We start from the raw sequence: 16,109 nt of genomic DNA on the forward strand, positions 1-16,109 counted from the left end.
AACTCCAAGTTCCATCTTATATTAAAGAAACCATCCCTGGGGATTTCATAAAACTGCTTTAATCAGGTCAGACTTTATTTTTTTTAACTGACCTGGTGTCTTGTGTCCAGCCACCCCCAAATAGGTTCAGCAGTGGAAATTTCCTGAGGAGATTTTCCTGTCCTGATCAACAATTTGTGTTATTTTACAACAGTCTGGGTTAGAACTCTGCCTAACAGGGAGTGAGGGGAAGGTCCAGGATGGGAAATTCTGGCATTTAGGGACAGTGTCCATCCAGTGGATGGCTCTGCTGGGTTCATTGACCTCTTGCTGTCCTGGACAGAAAAGGAAACTCCAGTTTTTCTTCCTTAGTCCGGATGCTGACTCACCTGAGTGGGGAAGGCAAACAGCCACAGGGCTGCTGTTCCCTGCTGTCCCAGTGTGCCTGGGGACAGCTCATCAGCTGCTTGGCTTTGCTTTTGGAGTTACTCACCCCTCTCCTGGCCCCCAGGTCGCTGTCACCGCTGAGTGAGTTCTTTCTCCCAGTTTGTCCCAAAGCCAGGGGCAATATTTGGGTCTTTGGTGTCTCCTTGATGCCCAGGGTCAGTCCCAGCCTGTTTTGCTGGGTGCTGGAAACCCGTCCCAGCTCCTCTGTCCCTTCCCTGTGCCTGCTCCCAAATCCTGCCTGGCTCTGGGGTGGGTTGATGAGCTGTCCCAGTGCTGCTGTGTTTCACTGCCCACCACCAGGATGTCCCTGTTCCCAAATTTCTGCAGCCTGGCTGTGCCCAAGCAGCACCTGGTCCACCAAGGAAGCTTTCTGTGGCTTTGGGGTGTGTTCCCACACTCTCTGCCTGCTCCAGAAGATTTCCAGGTCCTTTCAGACCAAAAATCTTCCTAAACTCTCTCTGCAGAGGGCATCACTGTGACACTTCCCCTGGTGTCTAGAGAGCACCGAGCTGGGGACACCAGCTCAGCCAGGCTGCTGGGAAGGAGCTGGCCCTGAGCAGAGCCCGGGCAGGATGCTGATGGTCCTTGGGTCCTGCTGGCTGTGGCACTGCAGGTACCAACCTGCCACCCCTGCCCTCCTCCGTGGGCACGGCTGGCAGTGCCGAGACACGGGCAGGCAGGGCTGGAATGCAAATGCAGCCCTGCACAAACTATTGATTCCGTGGCTGGCTGGCTCTCCCCTGGTGACAGGCCACAGGCAGAAGGCAGCAGGGTGAGGAGGAGGAGGAGGAGGAGGAGGAGAAGCTGTCAGGATGGTTCGATGCGGCTGCGGAGCCAATGGGAGGAGGAAGCTGTGGATTGGGCTGGCAGAGAGCAGGGCTGGGGGGGCTCTCTTAGCAACAGCAGAGAGCAGCTCTGCCCCCTCCCAGCCTGCAGCCAGCCTGGAAAGTTCCTGATGATGGCCCTTAATGTATTTGTCTGGCTCGTGCCAAGTTCCTACGTGATCTGGGTGACTTTGGCTCTTCCCTCTTCCCTGTGGCCCTCTGGAAAGGCTGGAAGGGAACCTTTCCTTTCTCTCTCTGCTACAGCCAACAAGTGAGCTCAAGGTAAAGGGATCAGCTGCTGGAATCGCTGCTGGGAGAGCTCTGAGAACAAAAGGGAGTTTCATATTCTCTCTTTGTGGTTGGTGTTTTCCTCTTGACATCTCCCCAGGGCTGTCTGGTGCCACTTTTGTGCCAGTCTCTTGTGCCAGTGTGAGCTGGACACCTGGACTGTGCTCCCAGCTCTGCCAAAGAGTCCTTACATGAAGCCAGGTGAATCCCTACCCTTCCAAATCCAGGTCACTTTGGTATTTCTCAGTCAAACCCTCCCTGTGAGCTGTGGGCTGACAAAGCCCATCCCTGAGAAAAGGCCCTGCCTTGTCCCTTCTCTGCCTTACAGCAGGAATTGCTCTTCCTGTCCCTGTGCCTCTCCCCTGCTCAACCTATTGCTGCTTTAACCAACCAAAAAATGAAAATAACAGCTGGATTTGTCCAAACCTCCAGAACATTTCTTGGGGATGAGTGCTGGCGCCTCCAGCACGGCGACCTTGGCTGTCCTCCCCTCACCTGCTGCCTCCTCCTGCTGCTCAGCCTGGCCACGTTTCTGGCAGGGTCTGCAGCCTGGTGGCAGCCTGGCTTTGGTGAGCCCTGTATCAGTGCAGATGGCGTGCATGTCAATTTATAATTTATGTTATAAATAACAGATCAATTTATAATTTATGTTATAAATAACAGAGCCAGTGGGACTGATGGAGCCCGGCCTTCAGAGGGTCCTGGGTTTTGAGTTGTTGCTGAAATCACCCCTGAGGTATTAAAAAGTCTCTTTTTCCCAGCCCTGTGCTCAAAGAAGTTGGGATTGCTCAGTTCTGGTTCTCAGGGTTGTTCATTTTCTCTTATCTGTTCCATTCCTTCCCTGCCCTGCTGAGCTCTGTCCTGCAGGTCGGGTTGTGGCACAGTCCCTGCCCTCGGGGTGCTGTTGGCTTTTTATACTAAAAACTACCTGTGCTTTATTTACCATAACTTCCCAATCCCCATCACCTGTGTCAGACAGTGAGCTTCTACTCTAAACCCATCCAAAAGTGCCACCATCCCAACAGGAGATGGAGGACAAGGAGAAGAAGGACAGGACACACACAAATTCCCCCATCCTGCCTCCTGAACCCCCATTCTAAATCCCCAAATTCATCTTTTTCACCCTGTGATAAATTCACTGTCATTCTACTCAAACCCTTGTGGCTTGTAACTCCTCACCCAAAGTTGGGAATTGTTTCCATGGCTCAAATCCAAGGCATGGATAATTTTGCCTCCATGCCAAGGTCTCTGAGCCCCCTGCCAGGTCTCAATTCCTCCAGAGGAATCTCCCCCCAAATCCCTCCATCCTTCCTCCTGATCCCCCATTCTAAAAACCCCAAAATTCTACATTTTCACCCTGTGATAAATCCACCAACATTCCACTCAGACTCTCGTGGCTCACACAAAGCTGGTAGTTGATTTTTCCACGGGTTAAAATCCAAGGCAGAGGTAGCTTTGCCTCCATGCCAAGGTCTCTGAGCCCCCTGCCAGGTCTGGAGCCCTCCAGGGCAGCCAGAGGGATGTCCTGGGTCCTGACAGGAGGGTGGCCCATGGTGGCTGGGTCAGGGAGCCTTTCCCTGCAGTGTCAGGGAATTCAGTCAGCTGTCAACGCTCCCTAATTAAAAATAGCTGAGCCTCACTTGCATTCCTGTGCTGGCTGATGGCTCATTTGTCATCTTGTCCTCTGCTCTGCAGCAAAGCCCCCGAACACCTTCAGGAGGAGCAGAGGGGGGAATTCCTGTGGCAGGTAAGGGAGCAGAAAATCCAGGCCAAATTCTGCTCCTTGGGTCAGGAGCTGAGCAGGGTTCAAAGGGAATGAGGCCACGGGAGAAAATGTATTTATGTTAAATTTATTTAGATGTATAAACCCATTTTATATTTATTTATACATATAAAAGCTCCCCCAGGAGTGTCAGGAACAAATCAAACTGTGCTGGGGCTACAGGAAACTTTCCTGGTGGACAAACCAACTTTGATTTTTCCGTCTTGAATTTCCAGCATCTTCCTCTGGCCTGGTGCTCCCAAAAAACCCATTTTTTGTTTCAGTCTGAGCCAGGCAGACCTTTCCTAGGTGCAGAAGTGCCTGGGTTCCTAATTCCCTGCAGGATGGAATTCAGTGCTATCTGTGACTGCTATCACCTTCCAGTGGGTTTCTCTGATTTATCTGGGATATTCCTGAGGGGACAGCGAGCTGGGAGGTCACCCAGAGGTTCAGGAGCTGCAGAGGGAAAGAAGCAGCAGGCTGTGATATCCTTGCTGAGGGAAAATGTATCCCCCTCCTCCTGCCAAAGAAAAAAATGGATTTATGTGATTCTCACTAATGCTCGGAGCCAGGGGACAGTTTTGGCAGGGTGAGAACTTTCTCTGGCTTCCTTTTTCCAAGTAAATCAGAGCTGGAAGGGCATGAGGCTGCCTGACTTCCTGAACTGGAAGTTGCATCCGGATTTGCATATTTAATTGCCTGGGATTGGCCTAATTTCCATGAATTTCACTAATCCCTTTTGGAGCCGGGGCTGTGCTCAGTCCCCAGGGCCCAGGGCAGTGAGGAATTCCAGCATTAAATGGAATTTTGCTGGGAAAGCCCATCCAGGGTGTCCTGCACAGCCCCACCAGCCTGCAGGGAGGGCAGGGATGGGTTTGGATTTTGGATTTGCTCATCCCAAACTGGGATAACTCCCCTGAACCTGCCAGGCTTCACCACCCAGTGACCAACTGGGACCAGTCTGAGCTCCCAGTCCCACTGCTGAGAGGGGATTTTCTGCCCAGCCAGTGATCCCCCCCAGGAATGTGCTCCTGCTGACCTGACTGAAGATCCAGAGACACTTCTGGAGGTTTTATTTCCTGCAGAGGGGAATTTCACATGCAGCTCATGGGATACACCTGGTTTAATTTGATTTATTATCTTCAAACTGATTTTTTTTTTTTTTCTCAGTCTAGTTCAAGAAAGCTGTGGAAGAGTTTAGAGCGATAAACAGGGAAATGAGCTGATTTGTTTGAGGATTTTAAGTTATTCTGAGCTGGGCTGGAACTGAAAATCAGAAGCAACAGGTAAAAGCTCATTTGAAGCCCAAAGCTGAGGACAGACTCTGTGTTAGTCGAGACATTTTCACTGCAGAATCTTTTTTTTTTTTTTTAAACTAATTAAGCTCTGATGACTTCAGCTGTATTTTCAGCCTCTGATTAAGGGCATGATACTAATTAAACTCTTGAATTATTAAAAATGCAAATAGTCAGACCTGTGTGCAGCAGCAGATTTGCTTTTCCATGCTCCAGGACAGCAGCAGGAATATTTGACAGAGTCCCTCGTGGTCACAAATTTTTCTTTTCTCTTTTATTGATGGCTGAACTCCCGTGGATGCAGAACTAAAAAAATTCAGCTGCTGGGGCGTAAATGTCTCCAGTGCCTTGCAGCTACATCAAGAGCTGTGATGAAAACACAGCGAGTTTGGGGAGGAACTCTGGGTTTTTTGACATTTTGGCTGGCTGAGCTGCTGGGATGGAAATGCCCCCCAGCCCTTGGAGATGCTGCCAGCAGCAGAACTCCTGGAGCTGCCCTGGAGCTCCCACTTTGTTGTCATCACTCAGGTGTGGAGCAGCATGGATGGTTTGCACCTCTGTCCCCCCAGCTCCTGTCCCTGGGACACACACGGGTTTTCAGAGAGGTGTCCCCACCCCAGGAGGTCTCACTGTGACCTTTTCTTCATCCCAGGTGTGTTTTCAGGTCTCACTGTGGTGTTCCCTCATCCCAGCTGCGTTTTCAGGTCTCCCTGTGGTGTTCCCTCATCCCAGCTGCGTTTTCAGGTCTCACTGTGGTGTTCCCTTCATCCCAGGTGTGTTTTCAGGTCTCACTGTGGTGTTCCTCTCAGCCCAGGGCTGTTTTGAGGTGTAATTGTGGCCTTCCCTTCATCCCAGGTGTGTTTTCAGGTCTGACTGAGGTGTTTCCTTCAGCCCAGGTCTACTTGAGGTGTAACTGCAGCCTTCCCCTCATCCCAAGTGTGTTTTTAGGTCTCACTGTGGTGTTTCCTTCAGCTCAGGTCTATCTTGAGGTCTCCCTGTGGTGTTCCCTCCATCCCAGGTGTGTTTTCAGGTCTCACTGAGGTGTTCCCTCCATCCCAGGTGTGTTCTGAGGTCTCACTGAGGTGTTCCCTCCATCCCAGGTGTGTTTTGGTCGTGGCCCTGCCCAGCAGGAGGGCTCTGAGGACGTTTTGACCCTCAGCAGGCACCAAGGCCACCAAGGCCCTCTCTGGAGCAGTCCTGGTGTACAAGCAGATCTTAGGAAGGGGTTTGGGACCAGAAGTGGGGCTCCTCTCCAGGTGGAGAGTCCTGCAGGGGAACCATGGGCTGGGCTTTCAGCTGAGATCGGAGCTGCAGCCTCTGAGTGTCCCAGTGCCACCCTGTACCCCAGTGCCACCCTGTACCCCATTGTCACCCTGTACTCCAGTGTCACCCTGTACTCCAGTGCCACCCTGAACCCCAGTGTCACCCTGTATTCCAGTGCCACCCTGAACCCCATTGTCACCCTGTACCCCAGTGCCACCCTGTACCCCATTGCCACCCTGTACCCCAGTGTCACCCTGTACCCCAGTGCCACCCTGTACCCCAGTGTCACCCTGTACTCCAGTGCCACCCTGTACTCCAGTGCCACCCTGAACCCCATTGTCACCCTGTACCCCAGTGTCACCCTGAACCCCAGTGTCACCCTGAACCCCATTGTCACCCTGTACTCCAGTGCCACCCTGTACCCCAGTGCCACCCTGAACCCCAGTGCCACCCTGTACCCCAGTGTCACCCTGTACCCCAGTGTCACCCTGTACTCCAGTGCCACCCTGTACCCCACTGTCACCCTGTAACCCAGTGCCACCCTTTACCCCAGTGTCACCCTGTACCCCATTGTCACCCTGTACTCCAGTGCCACCCTGTACTCCAGTGCCACCCTGAACCCAGGTCGTGACAATTTCTGTGTTTTTTATAAAAAATTTTGCGCTGTGCCAGAGCCAAGAGCTTTAGTGCTGCCCTGAGTGCCACTGCAGCACCTCTGCTGTGCCCTGTCACCCTTCTGGGGCTGTGGCACTGGCACCTGTCCCCTCCTGAGCCCTCTGCCACCCTGGAGGCCCTGCTGGCCCTGGTGGTGGCTGAGCCAGGAGCAGCTGGGACACTGGAGGGGTTCAAGGAGCCAGTGCAGCTGTGACCTGCCCAGAGGGTTTTCCTCCTGCTTGTGCCTGGTTGGCTCCTCACAGACACGAAATCAGGTGCAGGGGGCACTGCCCAAGTGCAGCAAGGGCACATCCTGTGTAATAACCTGTAAATCTCACCGGGCTGGAGTGACAACAAATTACTGGAGTCACCTACCAGGCAGAACTGAGCCAGTGGCTGCAGCTGGGAGCAGGCAGGGGCAGGGGAGGGGGCAGAACCGTGGGTTTGTTTGGGTCTCCTCCTGACTGTCCTTCTGCTGTTAAAACAAAGGAAGGAGTGGTCATTACTTCACCTATGACAAGGGATTTTTTCTTTTTTTTTCCCTCTCCTCCTGCTCTAATGGGCTGCAGGTGTTTCACAGCCAGCCCAGGCTAATCAGGACAGACTTTCTGGCCACAGGCCAAAATTATAAAACTGTCCAGGGAGAGAAGAAAAGAAAAGACAAGGGGTGGGGGGGTGGGAAGGAAAAAACCCAACAAAATCATAAAGCAAGCGAGGGAGTCACTCCATGCTGAGGCTTTGTACTTTTGTGTCTCCTGAAGTGAATACATCAGGAATCAAAGGTTTGAAAAGTCATTCAGCCTCTCCAAAGGACAGGGGGAACCATCTGCAGGCCAGGATGGAGCTCTCTGCTCCCCTGGCACAGGGGGAACCCTGGAGCAGCTCCACCAGAGCTCCCACAGCTCAGGGGGGTCACAGCCAGGGGCTGTGCACAAATCACCACCAGGACAGGACTGCTGGGGAAGGGGTCCTGAGCTGTTCTATTTTCCAGCATCCCTCTCATTCCATGGGTATGGCAATGGGAAATGCCAGCAGCTCACATCCCAGGCAGCAGCCTAAAGACAATGCTACAACTCACTTGAAAAGTTTTTTGCCCAAAGCACACTGACAGTATTTATATCTGTATGGTATATATTCTATACTGACAGTGGTTCCATCCCACCCCTGCAAGCACAGGTACCTCTGGTTAAACAAAGCTGGCTTATTTCAGATACAACACCTGCTGTGAGCCTCAAACACAATGCACAGAGCTCCAGTATTCAGCTTAAAACTCCCTAATATCTCACTAGATAAACTTCTGCAGCTTAGGGAGTTATTCCAGACAAGCCTTAACACACAGACCATTGCTCCATTTGTCCTTTTCTATTTCTTCCATAATTGTTCTGCTGACCAATCTCACAGCTCCTGCTCAGCTCCAGTCACAGTTCTGCTGCCTCTGAGGCCTCCTGCAGCTTTCCCAAACCCCTCAGATTTGATGGATTCCCACAAGGGGGGATGTGGGATCCTGGCTGGGTGTGGGCATCCTCCTGCCAGGATAAGGTGTGGCACCAGCCATGGAGTGCAGGATCTCCATAGTGACAGCAGAGCTGCCAGAGAAGCACTCTGGGCTTGTCCACCAGTCATTAATTAATCCCTTTTCAGCAAAACTGGAGCTGCAAACACAAGGCAGAGCTCTGCAGGGTTTCAGGGCTGAATTGCCCTTGATCCCCACCTGGACAGCAATTCCCTGGTGTCTCCTGGAGCTGGGGAAGGGAAGATGGGCTGGGTGAGGTGAGGTGAGGGTGGCAGCCCCTGCGCCCTCCCTGCTGGGCTGGGCTGCACCTTGCCCAGGTGCTGCTGTCTGGGGTGGGAGGAAGGAGCAGCCAGGATGAGGGAGCCCAGGAAAAGGCTGGGTCTGAGGCTCTGGCTGGCTCCCAGCAGCTGCTTTGCCTTGCCCTCAGGCACTGGGGCTGATGCTGAGAGATGCAGCCCCCAGAGGAGCCCCCCGTGCCATTGTGGCAGTGCCCTGGGGATGCCCCTCACCTTCAGCTTCCTCAGGCAGTCCCTGAAGGTAAGTGAGATGTGCCCAAGCCTCAGGGCATGTCCATGGGAGCTGTCTGGGTTTGGGGTGGGAATAATGAGCACAGCTGAGGGGGGTGAATTCACAGGATTCCCTCTGACAGGGCCCAGCCACCGGTGCCTCACCCGGATCTGTTCAGAGCCAGGGTTTGGCTGGGGCCAAATGCTTTGTGCTGTTTGTTTATCTAAAATGTGGGTTTGGATGCTCAGCAGGGGAAAAAAACCCACCAAACAACAAAGCCATGAGTGATTGATGTGAATTATTTTCATTTCAGATCTCCTTCTGGCAGCTGGGTGAGAAGGGAATGCCATGGCCAAGGAGGGATTGCCAGGGAGGGATTACCAAGGTTCAAGCTGAATCCCAAGGAGTCCTGTGTGTCACCTCTGCTCCAGGTCAGTGCCTTCTGAGCCCTGAGGAGCATCCCTGATCCCTCAGGCCCTGCAGATGGTTTTAGGGGTGATCCAAATGGCACAGTGGAAATGCTCTGGTGTCAGGAATTACAGAGTTGCAAAGCTGAAATGATTCAATAAATTGGATTAGATCAATTTTTTTCTGATAGGAAGCAAATGGCTGGTGAAAAGCTTCAGGAAGTGCTTTATGATCAGGCACAGTGAGTCAGTTTTGAATTTTGTGCCTTTTTTGCATTTTGTAGTCAGTTGGGAAAGTCTGTGAGCTCTGGCTGGTTTGCAGCGTGCTGAGAACACCGTGACACTCCTGAAAACACAAATAACAGTGGCAGTGAACAGCAGCTTATCAAACCTTTTCTGATGGCTCAGAAATCCCTGGATCCTTTTACTCTCCACCCTTGGAGTATCCTGTGCCTCAATTTCCGGCTCTGGGTGCCAGCAGAGCCCAGCTGGGGCAGTGGAGAGACAGAGCCACACGGATCTGGGGTGGCAGGGACATGACTTCATGTTCCTTTCTCCTCCAGCTTATCTGAGAGGAGGAAACTGGGGCCCTTATCTTTTTTTTTCAGAGTGGAAAAACTGATTTCAAGTGCACATGTTTGGAGCTGCAGCAGCGAGCCAGGTTGGCTTGACTAAACCACAAAATGTGACTGAGCCTAATTAGAAACCAGGATGCCTCCCAGCACTTAAAGGTTGCTTTCAAGATTGTGATGAGCTGACAAAACAGATTAGTGAGAGGTGGGATTGGTATGAGCCATGTTTGGCATTTTCCTGCTCCGTGGCAGCAACAAGAGGCCCTGAGTGGAGCTCAGAGCCCCCCGTGCCTGAGCCTGGGTGAATTCACTGCAGGGGAATGCACAGAGCTCCAGGGTGGATGGGCTGGAGGTGCTGCTGGGCCCAGAGCTAAATGTTGATCAGTTTTAAACCACAAGAGGAGAGGTTTGGATGAGATAGGAAGGTGATCAGAGGGTGGGCAGGCCTGGTAGAGGTTGTTCAGAGAAGCTGTGGCTGCCCCTGGATCCTGGCAGTGCCCAAGGCCAGGCTGGATGGGTTTGGGGCACCCTGGGATGGTGGAAGGTGTCCCTGGGGTGGCACTGGATGGGCTTTGAGGTTCCTTCCAACCAAAACCATGCTGGGATCCCATGAAGGAAAGCCCTGAGAAGCCAGGCTGCCAGAACTGATGCCCAGAGAGCAGGCACTGCACTCTGGCAGCTCCTGACCCTGCTGGACTGTCTGTGAGCAGGGGGCAGGATTTGGGGAGCTCCAGGAGGGCCCTGCAGTGTTTCCCACACGTTTCTTGCCAGGATTTGTTTTGTTTGAGGCAGTGCTGGATCCCTGTGCTGCCCATGGCATGGCAGGGCTGGGAAGGGGCTGGGAGGTGCCTGAGCCTGGGTGAATTCACTGCAGGGGAATGCACAGAGCTCCAGGGTGGATGGGCTGGGCTGGGCTGGAGGTGCTGCTGGGCCCAGAGCTAAATGTTGATCAGTTTTGAGCCACAAGAGGAGAGGTTTGGATGAGATAGGAAGGTGATCAGAGGGTGGGCAGGCCCTGGCACAGGGTTGCTGCCCCTGGATCCTGGCAGTGCCCAAGGCCAGGCTGGATGGGTTTGGGGCACCCTGGGATGGTGGAAGGTGTCCCTGGGGTGGCACTGGATGGGCTTTCCCAAAACCCTGCTGGGATTCATGGCATGGCAGGGCTGGGAAGGGGCTGTGCCAGCCTGCTGGGGAGGGCAGGGCTGCTTCACCCTGGCACCACTGCAAACCTCCCAGCTCAGGGCCAGCAGGTGCTTTGGCCATCCAGGTCCTGCCAGGATTCCTCCTGCTGCTCTCCTGAGTTCCAACATCCACCTTTGCTGCTCACAGTCCCCTTGCCCTGCCTGCTCAGGGTTTGCAGGCTCCCTGGAGCCAGGGTTTTCCCTGCTGTCCCCGAGCTCGGAGCTGAGCCACCCCTGACAGGTCCCCCTGCCTGCCCTGGAGAGGTTTGAGGCTGAGCAGACAGCTGGGACGCTCTCCCAGGGCAGCCTCCGTGTCTGGGCCTCTGCTGTTTTTGTCCAAAGCCCTCCTGACTCCTCTCCAAAAGTGGTTCAGTCTGTAAAACCAGACCAGGTGCCTTTGGTCGGGCTCATTCCTGAAATACCAGCTGGGAGCAAAAAAGCAGTTTGGGTTGGTCTTTCAATAAGTAGGAAGTTCATTTCAAACTGGTTTTGGGTTGTTTTTTTTTTTCCCCCTCACTTACAGCATTTGAATCTTTCCTTTCCAGACACAACACTGACCTGGCTTGGGCCAGTCCCTGGTTTCAGACCTGATTTATTGCATCCTCTTTTAGGAGAGCTTCAGAATCGCTCAGTGCCACCCTGCAGCCTCTGAGACCTCCCCTCCAGCACACATTCCCTGCACCTTGGCCCCTCGGGTGTTTCCCAGAGTGAAGCTCCCAGCAGGTCACAGGGGAGGTTTTGCTTTCCCACTCCACTCCTTAATTTGCCAGAACAGTGAGAGGGAAAAAAAAACCAAAAAAACCCAAAACCCAACAGACCTCAGCAGCCAAACTCGGTGGAAGAGTTTAAAGCTCTGCTTGCCTCTGAGCCTTGGTTTAGTTCTGCATCCCTGCTGGCTGCCAGGCTCTGTCCCCCAGGCTGCCCTTCCTGCAGACAGTGCCCCAGGGCTGCTCCCGGTGCTGCCTGGAGATGGGCCCTGATCTGGGACAGGAGCTTTGCCAACCTTCTGTGCCTCCTTTGCAATCTCCCCCAAAGCATCTGCTTTGTTTCTGGGGCTGGGCTGCCCTGAATGGTCCCTTTGTGTGCTCTGCCCGACGGCTCCAAGCAGCTCTGGAGCAGTCTGAGATAAATGTGACAGCTCCAGCTCTGGACAGTCCCCTGCACGCTGCCCTGCCAGTGGCACTGGGGATTTTTGTGCTGCTGTGTCACCAGAGAGGGGGGGAAGGTGTGGAAGGAGAAGATATTTAAGGTTCTCTCCAGCCCAAACCATTCTGGGGTTCACTGAAGGACAATCCAGCATCTCCAGGGGATGAACAGCACAAAAATGGGAAATGGGAAATGGGAAATGGGGCTGCCCCACAAACCCACCCTAAAGCAGGGACAGCTCCTGTCCAGCTGTGACATGGGAACTGGGCCCTCCCCTGGGGGAGTGGGGACAGCTCTGCTGGGCCTCAGCTCTTGGGGACACCGACCCTGCAGCTGTGTACCCTGACAGTGCCACCCTGCAGGGACAGACAGAGCTGGGTGACATTCAGCAGAGCTGGGTGACATTCCTGCAGGCTGGCACTGGCTGCACCCCCAGCAGCAGCTCCTTGCTGCTCAGAGAAGGTTTCCTCTGCATATTTTGGGCAGTCAGATTTCTGTTTAAGCACAGGGTGTGCAGGAAGAAGTGGTTCTGCCTCTGGGGCTGGCAGGGCAGCTGCTGGAGTGTCCCCAGCCCCAGGTGTCACCCAGAGGGAGCTGCTGGAGCTGCCCTGGCTGGTCTGGACAGTGTTTGGCTGCTTTTATCTCTCCAGGCTGTCTGGGGGAGCCGGGGCTCCGGGCACTGCTCCCATCTAATCTGCCCTGCTGGGCTCAGCAGGCTGGGGCCGGCAGGGAGGGAGAAAAGTGGGAGGGGGAAAGGTGGGAGTGGAAAATCCCATCCTCGAGGGGACAGCAGGAGAGCTGGGCACGCTCAGGGAATGGGCACGTCCTGGGAATCGCTCAGGACGTGGCCCAGTGAGTGTTTCCTGCTCCCCTCTTTTATTTTTTTGCCTCTTTTTTACTCCCTCTTGAAGAGCAGGAGGAAAAGCGTGGCTGAGGGAATGCCAGCTTGGGGATGGCCATACAAATGTCACTAGAAAGTGTCCTAGGCAGGTGGCACCTTGATCCACCTCAGGGCAGCTCAGCTGCAAAGATTTTCTCTGTGTTCTTTCCCTTCTTGCCTGGATTTCCATTCACCATCCCCTCCACCTGGAGATGAGCTCTCTGCCTGGAGGATGTTTCACTTTGTTTGCTGCTGTTGGATTTTTGAAGTGGACAGGTGAATCCAGGTGGAGATCACATGAGGCTCCTCAGGGAGGGGAAGAAAGCAGGAAAAACTCCCACCAGATAAAAGAGATGATGGCTTCTGGATGAGAGGGATGGGAGGTGATATCTGAGAGAGAGGAGGGGCTGGGGAGCAGGGCAGCAAGGGGAGGTGACAGCTGGGTCCTTGCAAGTGCTCACACTCCAGCATCAAAGTCCCCACTGAATGTCACACACGGCCCTCTATTTATTGATGGAATTTATATTTATTTTTATCTATTTATTTATATTTTATTTCTATAATTTATATTTATTTCTATCTATTTATTTATTTTTATAATTTATATTTATTCTATCTATTAATTTATCTATTAATTTATCTAATTTATATTTATTTCTATTTATTTATATATTTATTTCTATAATTTATATTTCTTTCTACCTCTTAATTTATCTATTAATTTCTATAATTTATATATATTTTTCATTTATTTATCTATTTATTGATATAATTTGTATCAATATAATTTTTATTTCTATTTCTCTATTTATTTCTATAATTGATATTTATTTTTATATTAATTTATCTATTAATGTCTATAATTTATATTTATTTATTTATTTATTTATCAATTTATTGATATAATATATATTTATTTCTATCTATTGATTTATCTACTTATTTCTATAATTTATATTTTTATCTTTATTATCTATTTATTTCTATATTGTATTTTTTATTTTTATCTATTTATTCATATACTATTATAAATTTATAATTTTTATATAATTTTTATATAGATATCGATAGAATTTATTTCTATAAAATAAATATATAAATACAATAAAATAAATATCCTTTATTTCTATAATTTGAGGATGTGCTCGCCCTTCCAGAGCTCAGTGAGCCCTCACTCAGTCCAGGCAGAGCTGGGCTCACAGGATGCTGGTGGCACGTCCCCTGTGCTTCAGGGGCTGCTGGTGGCCGTTTTCTGTCTGCCCTGTGAAATCAATCAATGCCTTTGCAGGCACCTGTGTGCCAGGTGACAGCTGAGCTGCTCGAGGTCACTGAGGGGGCACCCGGGAGCCTTTGGAAAAGAGAAGGATTTGGATCCAGAGCAGCCCTCAGGTCCTGCTTGGCCAAGGCCTTGGGGTGCCTGTTCCTAGAGCAGGGCTCTGAGAGCAGGGGGGAGAGCTGGCTCCTCTGGGGGATGAGCTGGGCAACCTCCTGCTGCTGCTGGGCAACCTCCTGCTGCTGCTGCTGCACTGCTGCTCTGCTGCTGCTGTTTGTGCTGCTGCTGCTGCTGCTGCTGGGCAACCTGCTGCTGCTGCTGCTGCACTGCTGCGGCCTCCCGTCCTCTCTGTCCCCTGCTCTGTTCCTCTTGCACCTCTCAGGGACACCTTGGGGACAACTAGTGAGGGATGAGGGGGCAGGGTCATGGTTCAGTCTCTGGTTATGGTTCAATCTCTGGTTATGGTTTAGTCATTGGTTATGGTTTAGTCATTGGTTATGCTTCAGTCTCTGGTTATGATTCAGTTTCTGGATATGGTTCAGTCTCTGGTTCTGGTTTAGTCTCTGGTTATGGTTCACTCTCTGGTTATGATTCAGTTTCTGGTTGTGATTTATTTTCTGGTTGTGATTTAGTCTCTGGTTATTATTCAGTCTCTGGTTGTGATTCAGTCTCTGGTTATGATTTAGTCTCTGGTTCTGGTTTAGTCGTTGGTTATGCTTCACTCTCTGGTTCTGGTTTAGTCTCTGGTTCTGGTTCAGTTTCTGGTTGTGATTTATTTTCTGGTTGTGATTCAGTCTCTGGTTGTGATTCAGTCTCTGTGATTTAGTCTCTGGTTATGATTCAGTTTCTGGTTGCTCTGGGTGCTCAGGCATTGGTGGGAGCTGTTGGTATTTCTGTGAGCCCGGTGCTGTTTCACCAAGGTGAAATTTGGGTTCAATCCCCTCTCCCTGCTGTCTCTGTTTGAAGCCCAGCCTGAGCCCAAACAGAGCCAGGTTTTCCAGCAGAGCCCCCTCCCCTCCCTGCAGCCCACCTCAGAGCCAGGACAGCAAGTGCAAATCCTGGGCCTGGCTTGTTCTGCTGGGTCAGCCCAAAGTCCCCCAGCCTGGTGAGGGCCACGTGCAGGTGCTGTCTCTGTGGCAGTCCTGGCATGCAGGGGGGCAGTGGCCACTGTGGGCTCTGGCACTGCCAATAGAAAAGGTTTTCCCAGGAGAAAGGGGTGGATGCAGAATCCTGACCCTCTGGAGAACATATCCCTCATCCCTGGGACCCTTCATCATTCCCCCAACCTTGCACCTCTCGAGCATTATCACTCTAAAATAAAGGAGCCCTGGTAGGATGGGCTTTTAAACTTAATTTTATTTTATTTTATTTGCTCAGGAGTATAAAAATCCAGGGTTTTTTCCTAGGAAAAAGGGGTGGATGCAGAATCCTGACCCTTTGGGGGTCAGAACACAACTCTCCATCCCTGGGACCCTTCATCATTCCCCCAACCTTCTTGCGCCTCTCGAGCATTATCACTCTAAAATAAAGCAGCTCTGATAGGATAGGATTTTAAATTTAATTTTATTTTATTTGCTCAGGGTTTTCTCCCAGGATAAACCCACCCTTCTGGTGGATGCAGAATCCTGACCCTTTGGAGCAGATATCCTTCCATCCCTGGACCCTTCATCATTCCCCCAAACTTCTTGCACCTCTCAAGAATTATCACTCTAAAATAAAGGAGCCCTGGTAGGATGGAATTTTAAATTTTATTTTATTTTATTTGCTCAGGAGTATAAAAATCCTGGTTTTTTTCCCCAGGATAAAGGGGTGGATGCAGAATTCTGACCCTCTGGAGAACATATCCCTCATCCCTGGGACCCTTCATCATTCACCCAACCTTGCACCTCTCGAGCATTATCACTCTAAAATAAAGCAGCCCTGGTAGGATGGGATTTTTACTTTTATTTTATTTGCTCAGGGGTATAACAATCCAGGGATTTTTTCCCAGGAAAAAGGGGTGGATGCAGATTCCTGACCCTTTGGAGCAGAGATGGCTCCATCCCTAGGACCCTTCATCATTCCTCCAACCTTCTTGCACCTCTTGAGGATTACCACTCTAAAATTAAGCTGCCCTAG

At 51.5% G+C, this 16,109-nt stretch overlaps 1 long non-coding RNA gene across 3 annotated transcripts in view; it reads left to right on the forward strand.

The window, feature by feature from the left end:
• Positions 1 to 16,109, forward strand: part of LOC115484460 (uncharacterized) — a 133,836-nt gene that overhangs the window by 69,846 nt on the left and 47,881 nt on the right. For all 3 annotated transcript variants that reach the window (XR_007779499.1, XR_007779498.1, XR_007779497.1), the window contains exon 7: positions 8,846 to 8,963. This is a non-coding gene — a long non-coding RNA (uncharacterized LOC115484460). The remainder of the gene's footprint in view (positions 1 to 8,845; positions 8,964 to 16,109) is intronic.

This window comes from Serinus canaria, chromosome 24 (genome assembly GCF_022539315.1).
Source record: "Serinus canaria isolate serCan28SL12 chromosome 24, serCan2020, whole genome shotgun sequence".
NCBI lineage: Eukaryota > Metazoa > Chordata > Aves > Passeriformes > Fringillidae > Serinus > Serinus canaria.